Genomic DNA, 20,005 nt, shown 5'->3' on the forward strand with positions numbered 1-20,005 from the left:
AGATGACTGCGAGCCGTGTAACTGAGGCGGAACATGGGTAACAGCCCGGTATTCACCTAGCGGGATGTGGAAAACTGCCTAAAAAAACATCCAGGCTGGCCGGCACATCGGCCCTCGTCGTTAATCCGCCGGGCGGTTTCAATCCGAGGCCGGCGCGCCTACCCGAGTCCAGGAAGCAGCGCGTTAGCGCTCTCGAGTACCCTGGGGAGTCATGAGATGAATCTTTCTTTATACAGGATTATTCATAAGCACCTCTGGGGTTTCAGAAGACGACTCATATTAGTGAATAGAACATCTCTTCAAGTTTCGATTCGTAATAAGCGCCGGAGTTGGACTACGCGAAAAGCCTGTCAGAACATGTACAGTATGAGGGTCAGTCAAATGGAAACCGAACACCAGCCACAACGGGACCAGTGAATGGTTCCTCTCAAAAGTAATTACCGCACTCGTTAAGTCATTTATCCCATTGGAAGACGAGTCGATCGATTCCTGTTTCGTAGAACACGGTCGGCGTCTGCCGGATCCACAGCCGCACCCACTCTGGCACTTCCTCGTCTGACTCAAACCGACATCCACTCCTGTCTTTCTTCAGGTCGCAAAGGCCTGTAAGAGGATGTTGCAGTCCCGAGGACAAACACCAAAGCTAACAGTGGAAACACCGAGGCAGGTGGCGCAGTGGTTAGTAGACTGGACTCGCATTCTAGAAGATAACGATTCAAACTCGCGTCCGGCCATCCTGATCCAGGTTTTCCGTGATTTCACTAAATCGCTTCAGGCAAATGCCGCGACGGTTTCTTTAAAATGGCACTGAGGAAATTCCTTCTCATCATTCTCTAATCCGATGGGACTAATCACCTCGCTGTTTGGTGCCCTCTCTTCATATTAACCAACCAACCGACAGTGGAAACAGCCCACACCTCCCCCCCCCCCTCCCCAAGGAAATCCAAAGTTGTAACACAAAGTTTCGGCAAAGTAATTGTTGTGTCGGTATTTGGGCCGACACCGTGAAGTTGAGATGGCTGAAAAGGCAAGCTAGACTAACGCAGACGGGCGTGAAGTACTGGAACAGGATACGTAATTAATGTTAGGAAGAAAAGTACGGAGCAGGTTTAATACTTAACTTTACTCAATCATTGTGGTACATCGATCTTGACGATAGACAGGAGACTTTAAGTACAATCACTGTATGGCTAATGGCGCCTTGCTAGTTCTTAGCCATTAACTTAGCTGATGGCTATTCTGTCTCTCGGCTAATGAGAGAGAAAGGCTTCGTACATCTGGTCGGTAGCTAGGTTCTCGTACAACTGGGGCGAGTGCTCTCTCGTATCACGAGACCTGCCTTGGTGGTGGCGCTAGGTCTGCGATTACACAGTGGCGACACGCGGGTCCGACATGTACTAAATGGACCGCGGCCGATTTAAGCTACCACCTAGCAAGTGTGGTGTCTGGCGGTGACACCACAGTAATGAGAGTCCTTCTTCGATAGCAGGGGCCTTCCATTCGTCGAGTTTCCCGGACGTGGAAGTACAATCAATGAGCAGCACTATGAATACACTGCGCAGAAACTGCGTTTCGCCATAAAGTGAAAACACCCAGAAATGCAGTCGGGTGGGATCATCCTGTTGCACCATAACAGCTGCCACACAATGCCAACCGGACGGGGGGCTATGTTTCAGCTATTTGGTTGGGAAACAGTGCGACATTCTCCGTACAGCCCTGATCTCTCACCGTGGGATTTCACATCTTTGGTGACCTGAAGAAAGACATGAGTGGACGTCGGTTTCAGTCGGACGAGAAGGTGCAAGAGTGGGTGAGGCTGTAGGTCTGGCAGTTGCCGACCGCGTTCTAAGAACGTAACTCATCGTCTCGCCTCCCAGCAGCATAAATGTCTTAACGTGTGTAGTGATTACTTCTGAATCGAACCATTTCATGCCCTCGTTGAGCCGTCTGTTTGGTATTCATTTGACTGCCCCGTATAGGCAAACCATCCGCTCCGTATTATCGCATCGACTTACTTCGCGCCTTACATAGGCAACCCAGTGAACAAATTTTCAATGCGGGCTGCAGTCACGACTTCAAATGGCTCTGAGCACTATGGGACTTAACATCTGAGGTTATCAGTCCCCTAGAACTTAGAACTACTTAAACCTAACTAACCTAAGGACATCACACACATCCATGCCCGAGGCAGGATTCGAACCTGCGACCGTAGCGGTGGCGCGGATCCAGACTGTAGCGCCTAGAACGGCTCGGCCACTCCGGCCGGCGCAGTCACGACTTCCAGACCAATTCGTGTCAGCTACTTCAATTAACTGCGCGCACGTATTGACGATTGCTGCCACGCATACTGTGCCCGCATTAAAGAACTGTAATACAAGTTATAAACTTGGATAGATGCTGTGTTCACTGACGGGTCTGTTTCCTGTATGTCCTCTATTTTCGCGCAGTTGTCCTCTGAAACGCTGGAAGTGTTTACGATAACCTGTATTAGCGGCATATTCATGTTTTTATTCGATCAAATACGCATTCCACTTGTCGTAGTTCGGAAATTTCATATTTCTGTGCTCACTAAAGGGTTTCACTGTGCTCCCTTCCTTCAGTTTACTGTAAATGCCTAGGAGTGAAGAGAATTATGCAATACCAGCCGCTGGCTTTGACCAGTGACGTAATAGTAAGGTATTTAAAATTTTTAAAAAAGAATAAATCTTTTAATTGTCCTGATCGCAAAGATCTATTTCTACGATCAAAACAATTAAAAAATTTATAAAAAAAGTACATAAAATCGCTTTCGTCCATCGCCTGAAAATGTCAGGCGCAGTTCTCACTGACGCAATACAACATGAGACACGACGCGTTGCGATAAAGGTCATACAGCGCGACGCTTATCCACGGGACACTAGTTTTCCGATAGAAGCAATACAAGCAACAGAACACAGCATGCCGCAAAATACAAGTACGCCGCACAATACAAGCAACAGCACACAGCATGCCGCAAAATCCTCGCACGTGACACGTTCCTGTAGCCTTGTCACGGACAACTTCCACATACAATGAAGTTGGATACCTCCTAATATCGTGTCGGATCTCGTTTTGCCCGGAGTAGTGTAACAACTCAACGTAGCACATACTTACCAAGTCGTTGAAAGTTCCTTGCGGAAATATCGAGCCATGCTGCCTCTGTAAAAGAAACACTGTCAGAACAGGCCTTGAAGGATCAACGATACCAATCGGCCGCGATGTCCTTAGCCCTTAGGCGTCACCGGATGGGGATACAGAAGGGCATATGGTTAGCACACCGCTCTCCCGGCCGTTGACAATCTTCGTAACCAGCAGATTACCGGTCTCATCATTGACTCCGTAGAACCGATGAACATCTTCTGAATTGCGATGCCTTGCTTTGGCGAGTCGATATAAGTCCCGCTCTCCTTCACGTGTGTCAAGTCTGGCGTATGTATAAGCAAAACATGAGGATTTGGTTGCTGCTATAGCCTGCTTTGCATCTCTTCGGGCTCTTCTGTACGCATTCCATCGCTCCACTGTTTTATCGGCAAGAAACTCATGACACAATCGTTTCTCTGTGTGTAGTGCGTCTTTGACGGTGTCATTCCAAAGCCACGTATCTCTAAAGATTCTCCGTCGTCCTGGTTGTGTTGTCCTAAGAATTTTTTTATGGAAAGTTTCCTCAAAATCGTATGAAAAATCGGAGAACATGTGCGATTTATGAAACAGCAACCTTTAATTTTTTAGATCAAAAGTAAAAGTGGAATAGCTGCACCGTCTCACAACTGTGTCTAGCACACAGCCTGTCTGAGATGGGTGCACCGCTTCACTACTCGGACCTATTTACTGTCAGAGTGTCACAGCTTCAGCACTGCATGATACTCCGTGAACACTGCATAGGTAGGCCTGAAGATGACTGCGGTATGTCCTTTTACAGTGTATTGGTAGTATTTGTGTTGTGGATAGATGAGCGTCAGATAAAGGGATGAGAAAACACTGTCTATTCTTGTCGAATAGCACCAAGCGCTGCCAGGGTTTAACATCAGAATGCGCTGTACGAGTAACTGTCAACAGCGCTATATACTCCCACCATATGAGACGCTACACCTACGACTACAGCTCAACCCAGGGCTTTAGGAATTTTACGCTACCACCTTATCTCCCCTTTCCGGGGCTAATGCGGTAGCCTGGAACTTCTTCCGTTACCGGGATTAAAACGGGCTCAGTTCTACGTCACAACCTAAGTAAACGAAGAAAATAATGCAGACACACAACACAGTTGAATTCGTGCCCACAAGTAAACTACAGAGTAATTATTTCTCCAGTTGTTACGTACATGTTAGCAATATTCTCCAACGCTTCCATAAAAAGATATTGTAGTTTTACGTGGCAGTGATAATAATAGTTAAATCAAAGATGTAATTTCACTCACCATACAAGACAAATCACCACCAAGAGGCATCACGCTAATACGCCATAACATCATCTCTAACTTTGATAATGGCCTCATTTTGCCAAAAACAACAATATACACCTTCAGGTATACAATTTCCAGTCGATGGTTACTCGCTGACAATTAGATCCTGAGAGCTACCAGACTACGGGGTGTGAATCGCTACATTTCAGCCTCAGTTTTAGTCCCACACATTTCCTATGAGATTAAGAGCGATTGATTCAGCGGACCGGTCGAAGTGCGACTGGGTGCTCGAACGTTCGTAAAACCGTGACAGTATGCGTGCTGCCTTCTGAGCACAGCCGTTGTCATCTTGGATGACGGAACTTATTGATCACGAAGAAAGGGCAATACCTGGTCACCGAGAATGCTAAAATAAGTGTCCTTGTTGAGATTCACCGTAACCTGAATGAATGAGCCCAAGTCATCGCAACACCTCCAAAACATCACAGAAACACCTTCGCCCTGAACTACGACTTCCACAGATTGTAGATTAAAGAAATTATAGAATAACCACACTGGTAATAGTTTCCTCTTTTACATTCTGCAGAATCAGGATGGATAATTAACCAGGGAACACTTGGTTGTCATCTACAACAGGAAAATAAAAGAAGTCCAGTTGCTTCTGACGTTGATTTCTGCAAATTGAAAATCACCGAAAATATACTATTAGCGTAGCCAGACTGAATGAGAATATTCTATCATACAACTGAAGTTTCTCATGTTGAGAAAATGGAAAGGAGCGATCTCTATTTCACTTGAAAGAACTTTATACATGCAGGACGGCATTAATCAATATTTATTATTGACGATCGGTTTCAACAGTTGAAACATCTTCTGAGCTTAAAAATTTTTTTGGTTATAAATTTTGTTTCATTACGAGTTTAGCACTCATGACACGTCTACATTATAGTGCAGAATATACAGCACATTATACATAGGTCCGCCGAAAGTAAAACTATACACAGGCAAAAAGGACCGTTCACACAGCGTAGCACTCCACCATCTGTTATGCCCCATTATAACCTGTGGGTGATAATCATACTTACTGATAAATATCATCTTTCTCAATTGATATTTTTACTAGAAGCCACTCTGGCACATTTACTATATTATTTTCTTCTCTTTCTTCATGCCATTCTCCCGCTTCGGCGCAGGGTCAGTATAGTTATAAACAAATTTGCTATGGCCAGGTTAAGGGGTGGCCGGATGCCTTCCCTGTCGCCATTCCTTTGAGTGCTATTTATGTGCCTAGCTTTTTTTAAGGCAACAGCTTAATTACGTAGCAGGCCGTGTTCTTCAAATTAACAGTTATAGTTGTTCATATTGATAATCATCTCCCTTATTGCCGACGAAATAAGATTTCGTCTGTGAGTGGTACGACGATGCTTGTTGTTGTTGTGGTCTTCAGTCCTGAGACTGGTTTGATGCAGCTCTCCATGGTACTCTATCCTGTGCAAGCTTCTTCATCTCCCAATACTTACTGCAACCTACATCCTTCTGAATCTGAGTAGTGTATACATCTCTTGGTCTTCCTCTACGATTTTTACCCTCCACACTGCCCTCCAATGCTAAATTTGTGATCCCTTGATGCCTCAGAACATGTCCTACCAACCGATCCCTTCTTCTAGTCAAGTTGTGCCACAAACTCCCCTTCTCCCCTATTCTATTCAATACCTCCTCATTAGTTATGTGATCTACCCATCTAATCTTCAGCATTCTTCTGTAGCACCACATTTCGAAAGCTTCTATTCTCTTCATGTCCAAACTATTTATCGTCCATGTTTCACTTCCATACATGGCTACACTCCATACAAATACTTTCAGAAACGACTTCTTGACACTTAAATCTGTACTCAATGTTAACAAATTTCTCTTCTTCAGAAACGCTTTCCTTGCCATTGCCAGTCTACATTTTATATCCTCTCTACTTTGACCATCATCAGTTATTTTGCTCCCCAAATAGCAAAACTCCTTTACTACTTTAAGCGTCTCATTTCCTAATCTAATTCCCTCAGCATCCCCCGACTTAATTCGACTACATTCCATTATCCTCGTTTTACTTTTGTTGATGTTCATCTTATTTCCTCCTTTCAAGACACTGTCCATTCCGTTCAACTGCTCTTCCAAATCGTTTTCTGTCTCTGACAGAATTACAATGTCATCGGCGAACCTCAAAGTTTTTTTCTCCATGGATTTTAATGCCTACTCCGAACTTTTCTTTTGTTTCCTTTACTGCTTGCTCAATATACAGATTGAATAACATCGGGGAGAGGCTACAACCCTGTCTCACTCCCTTCCCAACCACTGCTTCCCTTTCGTGCCCCTCGACTCTTATAACTGCCATCTGGTTTCTGTACAAATTGTAAATAGCCTTTCGCTCACTGTATTTTACCCTGCCACCTTTAGAATTTGAAAGAGAGTATTCCAGTCAACATTGTCAAAAGCTTTCTCTACAAATGCTAGAAACGTAGGTTTGCCTTTCCTTAATCTAGCTCCTAAGATAAGTCGTAAGGTCAGTATTGCCTCACGCGTTCCAGCATTTCTACGGAATCCAAACTGATCTTCCCCGAGGTCGGCTTCTACCAGTTTTTCCATTCGTCTGTAAACAATTCGCGTTAGTATTTTGCAGCCGTGACTTATTAAACTGATAGTTCGGTAATTTTCACATCTGTCAACACCTGCTTTCTTTGGGATTGGAATTATTATATTCTTCTTCAAGTCTGAGGGTATTCCGCCTGTCTCATACATCTTGCTCACCAGATGGTAGAGTTTTGTCAGGACTGGCTCTCCCAAGGCCGTCAGTAGTTCTAATGGAATGTTGTCTACCCCCCGGGGCCTTGTTTCGACTCAGGTCTTACAGTGCTCTGTCAAACTCTTCACGCAGTATAATATCTCCCATTTCATCTTCATCTACATCCTCTTCCATTTCTATAATATTGTTCTCAAGTACATCGCCCTTGTATAGACCCTCTATATACTCCTTCCACCTTTCTGCTTTCCGCTCTTTGCTTAAAACTGGGTTTCCATCTGAGCTCTTGATATTCATACAAGTGGCCCTCTTTTCTCCAAAGGTCTCTTTAATTTTCCTGTAGGCAGTATCTATCTTGCCTCTAGTGAGATAGGCCTCTACAGCCTTATATTTGTCATCTAGCCATCCCTGCTTAGCCATTTTGCACTTCCTGTCGATCTCATTTTTGAAACGTTTGTATTCCTTTTTGTCTGCTTCATTTACTGCATTTTTGTATTTTCTCCTTTCATCATTTAAATTCAATATTTCTTCTGTTATCCAAGGATTTCTGCTAGCCCTCGCCTTTTTACGTACTTGATCCTCTGCTGCCTTCACTACTTCATCCCTCACAGCTACCCATTCTTCTTCTACTGTATTTCTTTCACCCATTCCTATCAATTGTTCCCTTATGCTCTCCCTGAAACTCTGTACAACCTCTGGTTTAGTCAGTTTATCCGGGTCCCATCTCCTTAAAATCCCACCTTTTTGCAGTTTCTTCAGTTTTAATCTACAATTCATAACCAATAGATTGTGGTCAGAGTCCACATCGGCCCCTGGTAATGTCTAACAATTTAATACCTGGTTCCTAAATCTCTGTCTTACCATTATATAATCTATCTGATACCTGCTAGTATCTCCAGGATTCTTCCATGTATACAACCTTCTTTTATGATTCTTGAACCAAGTGTTAGCTATGATTAAGTTATGCTCTGTGCAAAATTCTACCAGACGGCTTCCTCTTTCATTTCTTAACCCCAACCCATATTCACCTACTAAGTTTCCTTCTCTCCCTTTTCCTACTCTCGAATTCCAGTCACCCATGACTATTAAATTTTCGTCTCCTTTCACTACCTGAATAATTTCTTTTATCTCATCATACATTTCATCAATTTCTTCATCCTCTGCCTACTGTAGTAGGCATGGATGGGTTTCGTGTCTATCTTGTGTTGACTATGCTGTTTGTAGTAGCTTAACTTCACTCCTATTTTTTTTATTCAGTATTAAACCTACTCCTGCATTACCCCTGTTGGATTTTTTATTGATAACCCTGTATTCGCCTGACCACAGTATCTGACGTGTATTGAATTCTTCTAAATGTTCACTTGTTCCAAATCAATCGTGTTTGCTTTGCTTCCGCCGGTGGGTGTGGCCGAGGGATTCTAGGCGTTTCAGTCTGGAACCGCGAGACCACTACGGTCGCAGGTTCGAATCCTACCTCGGGCATGGATGTGTGTGATGTCCTTAGGTTAGTTAGGTTTAAGTAGTTCTAAGTTCTAGGGGATTGATGACCTCAGACGCTAAGTCCCATAGTGGTCAGAGCTATTTGAATCTTTCTTTTTTTTGTTTTGCTTTGCTTCCACGACATCAGAAATCAATCACAGCATGAGTAACTCAGTCGCTAATAGAGTCATCTTAGAGATAGCATAAACAAAACGAGAAACCACTCATCTACAGCAGAGGCAACGTCGCGGCAAGTTGCCAGAATTCGCCACAACTGTTAGCTAAAAGAGAGTTCCACTTCTCAGGCGCCAAGTACAGAAAACAGCGACACTTAGCTGAATCGCAGATATTCTGCAGAAGTCACTAAATTTAACCATCAGATGAAGCTAAAGGGGGATGAGATCAGGTGACTCATGGAAGTATTACGAAGAGTTAAGTGAATACACTCAAGTCAGTCGACGAAAAGCACCATGAAAGATTTATTGCCTCAAGTGTTGAAAAATTAGACTCATTTGAAGGAAAGAATGCTCCAGGGTGCAAAGAGAGTGTCTAACAGTAAGATTATGAATCATTTTCACAACTACCAACCGAAAACTACACTGCTGACAAAAATCGTGAACCACACATGGGAGGAGGAAACGAAATGAAAAGGCATGGGATACCTCTTAATATCGTGTCGGACCTCCTTTAGCCCGGCATATTGCAGCAACTCGACGTAGAACGGACTCAACAAGTCGCTGGAATTCTACTGCAGGTATACTGAGCCCTGCTACCTCTACAACCGTCCATAATTGCAAATTTTTGCCGGTGCAGGACCCTGTGCATGAACTGACCTCTCGATTATGTCCCATAGACGTTCGACGTGATTCATGTCGAGTGATCTGGATGGACAAATCATTCCCTCAAAATATCCTGAATGTTCTTCAAACCAATTGCGAACAATTGAGTCCCGGCGACACGGACCATTGTCATCCAAAAAAATTCCATCCTTGTTTGGGAACATTAAGTCCATGAATGGCTGCAGGTGGTCTCCAAGTGGCCGAACATAATCATTTCCAGTCAATTATCGGTTCAGTTGGCCCACAGGACCCATTACGTTCCTATAAACACAAATCACACCATTAAGGAGCCACTACCACCTTGCACAGGGCTTGTGTCCATGGATTCATGAGGACTGCTCCCCACTCGAACCCTATCATCAGCTCTTACCAACTGAAATCGAGACTTATTTGACCAGCCACGGTTTTCCAGTCATCTATTGGCCAACCGATACGGTCACGATTGCACTAGAGCTGCATGTGACGTCGTTATCTTAGCGAAGGCACTCGTGTCGATCGTCTGCTGCCATAGCCCATTAACGCCAGATTTCGCCGCACTGTCCTAACGAATACGTTCGCCCTACGTCCCACATTGATTTCTGTGGTTATTTGACGCCGTGTTGCTTCTCTTTTAGCTCTGACAAATCTACGCAAACGCCGCTGATCTCGGTCATTTGTGAAGCCCGCCAGCCACTTGGTTGCCCATGGTGATGGGTAATGACTGAAATGTGGTATTTTCGCCACATACTTACCACTGCGGATCTCGGAATATGGAATTACCTAACAAATTCAGAAGTGGAACGTCCCCTGCGCCTAGTTCCAACTACCATTCCGCGTTCGAGATTTATTAATTCCCGTCGCGCGACCATAATCACGTCGGACACTTTCTCACGTAAATCACCTGAGTACAAACGACAGCTCCACCAATGCACTGCCCTCTTATACTTTGTGTACCCGATACTACCGCCTTTCTCATATGTGCATATCGCTATCCCATGACTTCTCAATGTAGTTACTAAAATAACTAACTCACTAATGGACGTAGCCCTGACTCAAATCACATAGACTTCTGCGCACAGTGTCAGTTAACATACGTTTTATGGATATACACTACTGGCCATTTAAATTGCTACACCAAGAAGAAATGCAGATGATAAACGCGTATTCATTGGACAAATATATTATACTAGAACTGACATGTGATTACATTTTCACGCAATTTGGTTGCATAGATCCTGACAAGTCAGTACCCTGAACACCCATCACTGGCCGTAATAAAGGCCTTGATACGCCTGTGCATTGAGTCAAACAGAGCTTGGATGGGGTGTACAGGTACAGCTGCCCACGCAGCTTCAGCACGATACCACAGTTCCTCAACAGTAGTGACTGGCGTATTGTGACGAGCCAGTTGCTGGGCCACCATTGACCAGACGTTTCCTGTTGGTGCGAGATCTGGAGAATGTCCTGTCCAGGGCAGCAATCGAACATTTTCTGTATCTAGAAAGGCCCGAACAGGACCTGCAACATGCGGTCGTGCATTATCCTGCTGAAATGTAGGGTTTCGCAGGGATCGAATGAAGCGTAGAGCAACGGGTCGCAACACATCTGAAATGTAACGTCCACTGTTCAAAGTGCCGTCAATGCAAACAAGTGGTGACCGAGCCGTGTAACCAATGGCACCCCATACGAACACACAGGGTGATTCGCCAGTATGGCGATGACAAGTACACGCTTCCAATGTGCGTTCACCGTGATGTCGCCAAACACGAATGCGACCATAATGATGCTGTAAACAGAACCTGGATTCATTCGAAGAAATGACGTTTTGCCATTCGTGCACCGAGGTTTATCGTTGAGTACACCATCGCAGGGGCTTCTGTCTGTGACGCAGCGTCAAGGGTAACCGCAGCCATGGTGTCCGAACTGAGTCCATGCTGCTGCAAACGTCGTCGAACTGTCTGTGCACATGGTTGTTGTCTTACAAACGTCCCCATATGTAGACTCAGGGATCGAGACGTGTCTGCACGATCCGTTACACCCTTGCGGATAAGATGCCTGTCATCTCGACTGCTAGTGATACGAGGCCGTTAGAATCCAGCACGGCATTGCATATTGCCCTCCTGGACCCACCGACTCCATATTGTGCTAACAGTCTTTGGGTCTCGAAAAAGCAAGCAGCAATGTCTCGATATGATAAACCGCAATCGCGATAGGCTACTATCCGACCTTTATCAAAGTTGGAAACGTGATGGTACGCATTTCTGCTCCTTACACGAGGCATCACGACAACGTTTCACCAGGAAACGCCGGTCAACTGCTGTTTGTGTATGAGAAATCGTTTGGAAACTTTCCTCATGTCAGCACGTTGTAGGTGTCGCCACCGGCGCCAACGTTGTGTGAATGCTCTGAAAAGCTAAGCATTTGCATATCACAGCATCCTCTTCCTGTCGGTTAAATTTCGCATCTGTAGCACGTCATCTTCGTGGTGTAGCAATTTTAATGGCCAGTAGTGTAGTTAGCGAGACTTTATTCGTATATTGGAAAATAAGTGATATTGTACATAAACAATGTTTCGGCCACAGTTGTAGCGGCCTTCTTATCGGTCTACTATACACCTGTTGTCCTGTTTCTGTTTCTTCTGACCCACTGAAGACGAACACCTTTGCGTACTGTTGTGAGCAATGAGCTTCTTCAAATTATTAGACCATCCACGGGCTATTCGTCGGCTTATTTTACAGACAGTTATATTACGTACCCAGAAATATTTTATCGTAATTAGTCCTGACTTACGGCAGTAGCAGACATTATTATCGATCGATCCACCCCACCACACCCCACACCCTCCCCCTCACCGTCCCCCAGGAGATAGCATGTTGACACCGTGTAACACCGCCTCTAGGTATGATATAGGTTTGAGTTCGGCGAAGAAAATATGAGGGATGCCCAGAAACTAATGCACCGCATTTTTTCTTCAACAATTCTTTATTGGACATAATGAGAAATACGCAAACGAAAGAAAGGTGTTTTATCTACACACCCCACTTTTACACGTAATCTCCATCCCGTTCCGTGGACTTCCTCCAGCGCGAAACAAGGACGTGTATAACCTGTCGGTACCAATCCTTGTCCTGGTGGCGGAGCCAGTGCTTCGTTGTGTGAATCACCTCCTCATCGTCCTCAAAATGTCTTCCGCGAATGGCATCCTTCAATGGCCCAAACAAGTGGAAGTCCGAGGGGGCTACGTCAGATGTGTCAGTTGTGACAGCCGTGACAGCCGTGGATGGTCTCCCCGACCGCTGCAGATCGTGGAGCTCCGCCGAACCGCCTCCTGATGGCCTCACCTTCCGTGTCCGGGGACTAACTGTACTTCTGTCGTCAGCAGGAGCTCCATAGACTTCGCACGAGCGTTTGTGAATATTCCCCACAGTTTCTTCCTCTGTAGTGAGAAATTCAATGACATCACGCTGCTTGTAACGTATGTGGTGTCACCGCCAGACACCACACTTGCTAGGTGGTAGTTTTAAATCGGCCGCGGTCCATTAGTACATGTCGGACCCGCGTGTCGCCACTGTCAGGGATCGCAGACCGAGCGCCACCACAAGGCAGGTCTCGAGATACGGACTAGCACTCGCCCCAGTTGTACGGACGACTTTGCTAGCGACTACACGGACGAAGCATAGCTCATTAGCCGAGCAGATAGTTAGAATAGCCTTCAGCTAAGTCAATGGCTACGACCTAGCAAGGCGCCATTAGTAACATTGCATGTATCTAAAGAGTCTCACTTGCATCGCCACAATCTCCAGATGTACCAAAAAGATGGATTAAAGTTAAGTATTCCAGAAGCTACGTTCTTTTCTTTATAGCATTCATAACGTATCCTGTTTCAGACCTCACGCACCCTACTTTGGCTTAGCGCGTGCCTTTCGGCTTCCTCTCATTGTGTCTAGGCTGTCTTGTCTAGACACAACAACGTATATCACCTACAGTCGCCGTTTTGAAACTGTCCTGCAGCTACGCTATCTGTCGGAAGTGGCGTAAACTTAGTGAGCTCACTAGGGAGACTTCAGATACATACGTAACGTTTTACATTCGTAGAATTGTTTTCGGATGAGAAAAAAAAATGCAATGCATTACTTCCTGGGCAACCCTCGTAGTTCACACCTTTTACCAGGTAGGCTATACCCAGCTAAAGCCACTAATTGATGACTAGATCCTGCACAACAGCCAACTTGCGGGTATGTTAATTAGTACATTTCGTCTAACACTCGAAATAGTGCGGAACAGTTTTTGTAATTTTAAGAGAAAGGTTTTGTGGCAGTGATTATAGCGTTTGTGAGTGGCAACTGTGCTGTGACTTGTGCGGTAGTATTATTTTCGGAGGCAGAATTTAGCTTTACATCACTGTGCTTCTACTTAGGGGCTTTCCCGATTGTCAAAAACTTGGCTACCAGGGTTAGATCGAAAGGGTTTGAGTCGATTAATGTCGAGGCAAGTCAGTGATTGAGCAGAGAGGGTAGTTACCAGCTCGTCGAAATCACAAGAAAATAATTCATTCTCCCCCTAGTTCTATTGTTTGGCTGCCGGGCACCTGAAGACAGCGATAATCTGCCGATCTGAGGTCTAGCTAAATCCGTTTAACTTTGTCCTCAACTTGATCTACCATTCTTTTGTTCTCGATGCTTTTAAATTTTGTTATTTGCATTTTTTTCCGTTGTTTCCCTAGTTGAGTAGACAAATGAAAACGTATTAAACTTTTGGGACATTGTGACATTGTGCTACCGCTCAAAAAAATTGCAAGTTAATATTCAAATTATGGGCAACCCTTTCTAGTGCAATCCGGTCTTAGAGATAAATGTAACCAGAAGCACTATACACTGGTGAATCCTCTCTGTGGATGGGAAAACAGTGCAGCGAAGCGCTGTGCACTCTCTGGGAACGAGTCAACAGGTTTCCAGTAACTGAAATCAGCTGGGCTACTTTAATCAATCCGCGACCACCTGCAATGAAGCATCATCGTGCTGTTTTGATATGTAAGGTACAGCAGCCGAGAGTACTATAATGATCTGTCACTTTACAGGCTTCGTTGGCTGCTGTGACTGCCAGTTCATTGCCCGTAATTATCACTTTCCTCGGTGCCCAGGAGAATATCACACTCTTCCTCAGGTGTTGTAGACGACGGTGTGGTTCCTGTTTGGACTGAAGTGGTTTCCTTGCTGGTTAATCGCATTGTATGGCTTGTACGAGTAATAATTTGAGTGAATCGGAGCAGATGAATTCCGGGGGCCGCAGCTATACAGCCCTCTGGCTGGTATGTAGCTCGTCATCATAAACAGTGCACTTGCACGGAGAGTCAGCCTCAAGATGCAATCGGGGAAAAAATACTGAACAGCAACTATCTCCTTATTGCTTAAGTGAATCACTGAAATTGAGTGTGTTACTACTGGATACCATAAATGAGTGCGGCGCCTGTGGCGACACAAACCACATCCATGCACGCGCGCAACAGCACTTCAACGCAACTGAGAGCAAGTCTTCGGTTACGCGACCGAACCGGCATTCATTTACACGAAAGGAGTGCCGCTCGACAAGCACACGGGTACTGCCGCATGGCTTGCGTCATGACAGCCGCCGTATTGGAATCTCACCTTCAGCGATGTGTGGCGCGCACATTTACACGGCAACAGTTGTTGGAGGGCTTGAATTAATTATCAGCACCATTACACTATTAAAATCTGTCTAAATAAGGGGCACCGAGTCAGGTGGAGCAATGGTTAGCATAAAGGATTCACATTCGGGAGGACGACGGTTCAAACCCCAGTCCGGCCATCCTGATTTACGTTTTCCGTGATTGCCCTAAATCGCTTCAGGTAAATGCAGGGTTGGTTTCTTTGCAAAGGACACGGCCGATTTCCTTCCCCATCATTTCCTAATCCAAGTTTGCTGTCCGTCACAAATGACATAGTTGTCGACGGGGCGTTAAACACCAATATCCTCTTCCTCCGCTTTGACGCGCTTGACCGGGATAAACTTATATCCAGCCCAGATTCAATAATTAAAGGCATTTAGCTATCTAATCAATTCCACAAGGATTCCGAGATAAAACAGCTGAACTAGAATATGTACACAGCCAACAGTTCACACTCTACCTGCACCTAACTCCTTGGCAACTTCCTGCAGTTTACACTAATACCACACTCAATTTTCCACGGAAACAAAGGGAATTTAATGTCAGCAAATTGAATATTGCCTAGTCCGCTTTCTCATTGAGCACCACCTCCAGCTAGTTACTGGATCCACGGCTTACTATACGGCCTCTGCGTAGGAATCATGTGCGCACTTCCAAAACCGCTGCGGTAGCCTGGAAACCCGGAAAGTTCTCTGCAGTATTAGACATCCATCCATGGCAACACACTTGCGAACTATTGAAAGTTGTGTATGGGCGAAACAACTTTACTGATGCCTGATAATCAGCAACTCCAGACTTTATATAAGCAACACAAGACTTGAAAAAAAAAAAAAAAAACCTCCAACACACCCCCCTCCCACTCGTCCCTCTTCCCCACCTCTACCCCTACTAAGTAGTGACATGCTCGAACACGGTTTCCAGCAGTCTGAAAGCAAATACGTATGATGGCATAAGTATACGCGTGCTCCCACACAATGAGTGACAATGAGTCATATGGCGAGCACATAAATAACATTCCAACAGTAGCTTCATCTACAGTATATATATAAAAGTTCGTGTAGCCACCGTGGTGGCCTGTTGTAATCTGTTCAGGCTGCTGGAAACCATGGTACTGCGTGTCACGTCTTAACTGTGTGTAGTGAGCCTTTACTTCCCTTTATGCTTGAAAATGGGAGAATGTAGAAATTACAATTGCAAGTAGACTGAATATATTAAAAAATAACATAATGGCTATGGATCAAGTCCCATCAAAATTTTGAAGAATCGTAGGTTAAATCACCCTATTTGTTCCAGAAGTCTGGAAATAATTCTGGGCCTCTTGAGCACCCAATGTGCCAGACGGCTCGACCACTACTCAAGACTGTTTTCGGGCATATCGTACTACGCAATAGGCTTTAATTGATGAAGGAAACAATGCAATTTTAACTTTGATTGCCCCTTCAAAAACTTGTACCAACCGTCTGCCTACTTACCGTTCATCGTTGTTGCTGCCTGTCCTGCCACATTTCGTGACTGTCGACAGTCGGACTGTAAGCCGCTGATCTGTATACGGGTAGTTGTTCATTGATACTACTGGAAATGGGAAGAACACAATGGAAATCTTGGACACACGTGAAATAACACCAATGTGCGTCATATTATCATTTACAATTTGATATGAACTAGCTCCCCACGACTCTTCGGGGAACATGCGCTTAACCAGATAACCTAGAAACGACTCTCACTGTCGACTCCCGCGTATCAGATTTGTACTGTATCAGCATTTGATGCCGAATAATATCTGGTGTACTTGCGGTTGAGTCTAACGGACAGCTATCACACTGCTGTCTTCCTTACGTATATCTGAGGCTTAATTTTACTTCAGTAACTGTTGGCATAAGACTGAACTTGATTTTTAGCAAGCTTACCAACCACTAGCTATTCAAATGGCATATTTATTAAACAAAGAAAACGCGTTTCGTCTGAAGCAGTGTTGTTTATGTCACATTTGTCGGCCCCCTATGTTAAATTCTGTGGACAATACACATGTCTAAAACCAGCCTCAGGATACACCCCACAAACAGATATATTTCACCTGAGCTGCAAAGCGAAAAACTGTTACTGCTTGAAAGAATCCTAGGACTTATTAAATTCTGCAACGGAAGGTCATAACGATTAATCATAATATCATATGCATACGGAACCGGTTTGTCCTCGTGCTGACATTGAAGTGCGACCTTAAAATGGTCCAGACATTCCGGGCGACACGTACCTAACTGTAACAAACACTCCGACGTAATTTCCATTCACACTTAAAGCGAGCGATTTCCAGTTCCGGAACCAGTTTACATAACCCTGTCCGATGCCCGCAATCCCAGGGATTTACGCTGGCTGTCCCTGGTTGAAGCCAAAGAACGTCCTTGCTCAATTGGCGTCAGATTACAGAGCCTACATCTACATCTACATTTGCACTTCACTAGCCATCTTACGATGTTTGGCGGAAGGTACTTCAATCTTTTTCCCCGTACCCTGTCCCATTCACGAATCATCCACGGGAAGGACAACAATCGCTAAGCCTCCATATGAACTGCAGTTTCTATCATTATCTGTTAGTGGTCATTACGCGAGACGTATGTGGCTGAAAGTAACACGTTGCTCGTGTCTTAGAACATCAACTCTCCACTTCAAGGAGATTACGATGCATTTATTTCATTTACTGATAGTTCGAAGAAGTGGGTAATGACAAGCTCGATTAAGAACATTAGTTTTTAGCAGATTACTGAAAGCCTTACTTATCTAATACACTTTGGAATACACTCACTTTAGCAATACATTAATACCTCGGACTAGGTGGACCGAACGATACCGCAATAAGGCAAATTCGCGAAAGTCGGGGTCCAATTTTGCGTATAAATAGGCCTACATGCAAATTATGTTCAACTGGGACCATAGTTTACAGAAAACGATGTAATTACGAGAAAAACATTTATTAAAATGTTAAACAATAAAATAAATCATATTACAGTATAGTATTATTCACTGCAACAATGTAAACCAATGTTATTGTGACGTAGACTGCTTCCTAAAATCTAACAATGTAGTTTGACGAGTCATTGTTAATTCTCACGCAAAATATCCTCTTAGCGCATTAATAAAATTGTTATGACCCGTTTTATGGTGGAAGTAAGCATCTCGTTGGATCCTACTTTTTCTAAAATTTGTAAACCTTTTTTAACCAAACTGAGGCCTTCTGTCAAATCTGTAACCTTTATTTGATCTTCTGACTGAACTTGGTCTAAAGAATCAGTTTGTTCAATGTTTTGCTCTTGTTTACGCATTTCTACACTCATGCACCGGGCGAGGTGGCGCAGTGGTTAGCACACTGGACTCGCATTCGGGAGGACGACGGTTCAATCCCGTCTCCGGCCATTCTGATTTAGGTTTTCCGTGATTTCCCTAAATCGTTTCAGGCAAATGCCGGGATGGTTCCTTTGAAAGGGCACGGCCGATTTCCTTCCCCATCCTTCCTTAACCCGAGCTTGCGCTCCGTCTCTAATGACCTCGTTGTCGACGGGACGTTAAACACCACTACCCTAACCTAACCACTCATGCTGATAAATTAAGAATAATGCTGATACATGGTGAAACAACGCTCTGGTGAGCGGTTTGCTAGTTTAAATCACCTCGGGGTGTGACCATGCGGTGCATTTGACCTGCGGTCGTCGCACGGTGGGGCTGGCAGTGGTCCAAATAAGCAGAGGTGTGTTGGTGTATGTCAGAGTACGGTGCAGCGAGTAAGTGTGCAGACGTTTTCACACGTGCTAATGGTGGCTTTGTGTTGAAAAGGCTCAAAGAACTCATATTGATGACGTTATGAAGGGTAGAATACTAGTGCGACTGCAGGCTGGTCACACACAGCAGGTCGTAGCATGGGCCCTCCGTGTGCCACAAAGTGTGATCTCAAGATTATGGCAACGATTCCAGCAGACAGGAAACGTGTCCAGGCGCTACAGTACGGGACGTCCACAGTGTACAACACCACAAGAAGACGGCCACAGAGTACTGCAGGTAGCCTTGCTCTGGGCTTTACCGCAGCCACTAGAACAATTGTCTCCAGACACACAGTCTACATACGACTGAACAGACACGGTTTATTCACCTGGAGACCCGAAAGTTGCACTACACTGACCCCTGGTCACAGGAGAGCCCGTAAAGCCTGGTGTCAAGTACACAGTACATCGTCACTGGAACAGTGGTCCCAGGTTATGTTCACGGACGAGTCCAGGTATAGTCTGAACAGTGATTCTCACCGGGATTTCATCTGGCATGAAGCAGGAACCAGATACCAGCCCCTTAATGTCCTTGAAAGGGACCCGAGTGGAGGTCGTGGTTTGATGGAGTGGGGTGGGATTATGATTGGTGCACGTACACCCCTACTTGTCTTTGACAGAGGAACTGTAACAGGTCAGGTGTATCGGAACGTCATTTTGCACCAGTATGTCAGCCTTTTCAGGGGTGCAGTGGGTGCCACCTTCCTCCTGATGGATGATAACGCACGGCCCCACCGAGCTGCCATCGTGGAGGGGTACCTTTAAACAGAAGATATCAGGCGAATGGAGTGACCTGCCTGTTCTCTAGACATAAACCCCATCGAGCATGTCTGGGATGCTCTCGGTCAACGTATCGCTGCACATCTTCAAACCCCTACGACACTTTGGGAGCTCCAACAGGCACTGGTGCAAGAATGAGAGGCTATACCCCAGCAGCTACTCGACCACCTGATCCAAAATAAGCCGGCCACTGTGGCCGAGCGGTTCTAGGCGCTTCAGTCTGGAACC

The 20,005-nt window shown here is 45.0% G+C and overlaps 1 protein-coding gene and 1 non-coding gene across 2 annotated transcripts in view; both read left to right on the forward strand.

The window, feature by feature from the left end:
• Positions 1-20,005, forward strand: part of LOC126438148 (L-dopachrome tautomerase yellow-f2-like) — a 119,572-nt gene that overhangs the window by 8,957 nt on the left and 90,610 nt on the right. The gene's annotated exons all lie outside the window — the stretch shown is intronic.
• Positions 18,524-18,596, forward strand: Trnaa-cgc (transfer RNA alanine (anticodon CGC)). Its single transcript has one exon. It is a non-coding gene; the product is annotated as a tRNA-Ala (tRNA).

This window comes from Schistocerca serialis, unplaced genomic scaffold (assembly GCF_023864345.2).
Source record: "Schistocerca serialis cubense isolate TAMUIC-IGC-003099 unplaced genomic scaffold, iqSchSeri2.2 HiC_scaffold_1261, whole genome shotgun sequence".
Classification (NCBI taxonomy): domain Eukaryota; kingdom Metazoa; phylum Arthropoda; class Insecta; order Orthoptera; family Acrididae; genus Schistocerca; species Schistocerca serialis.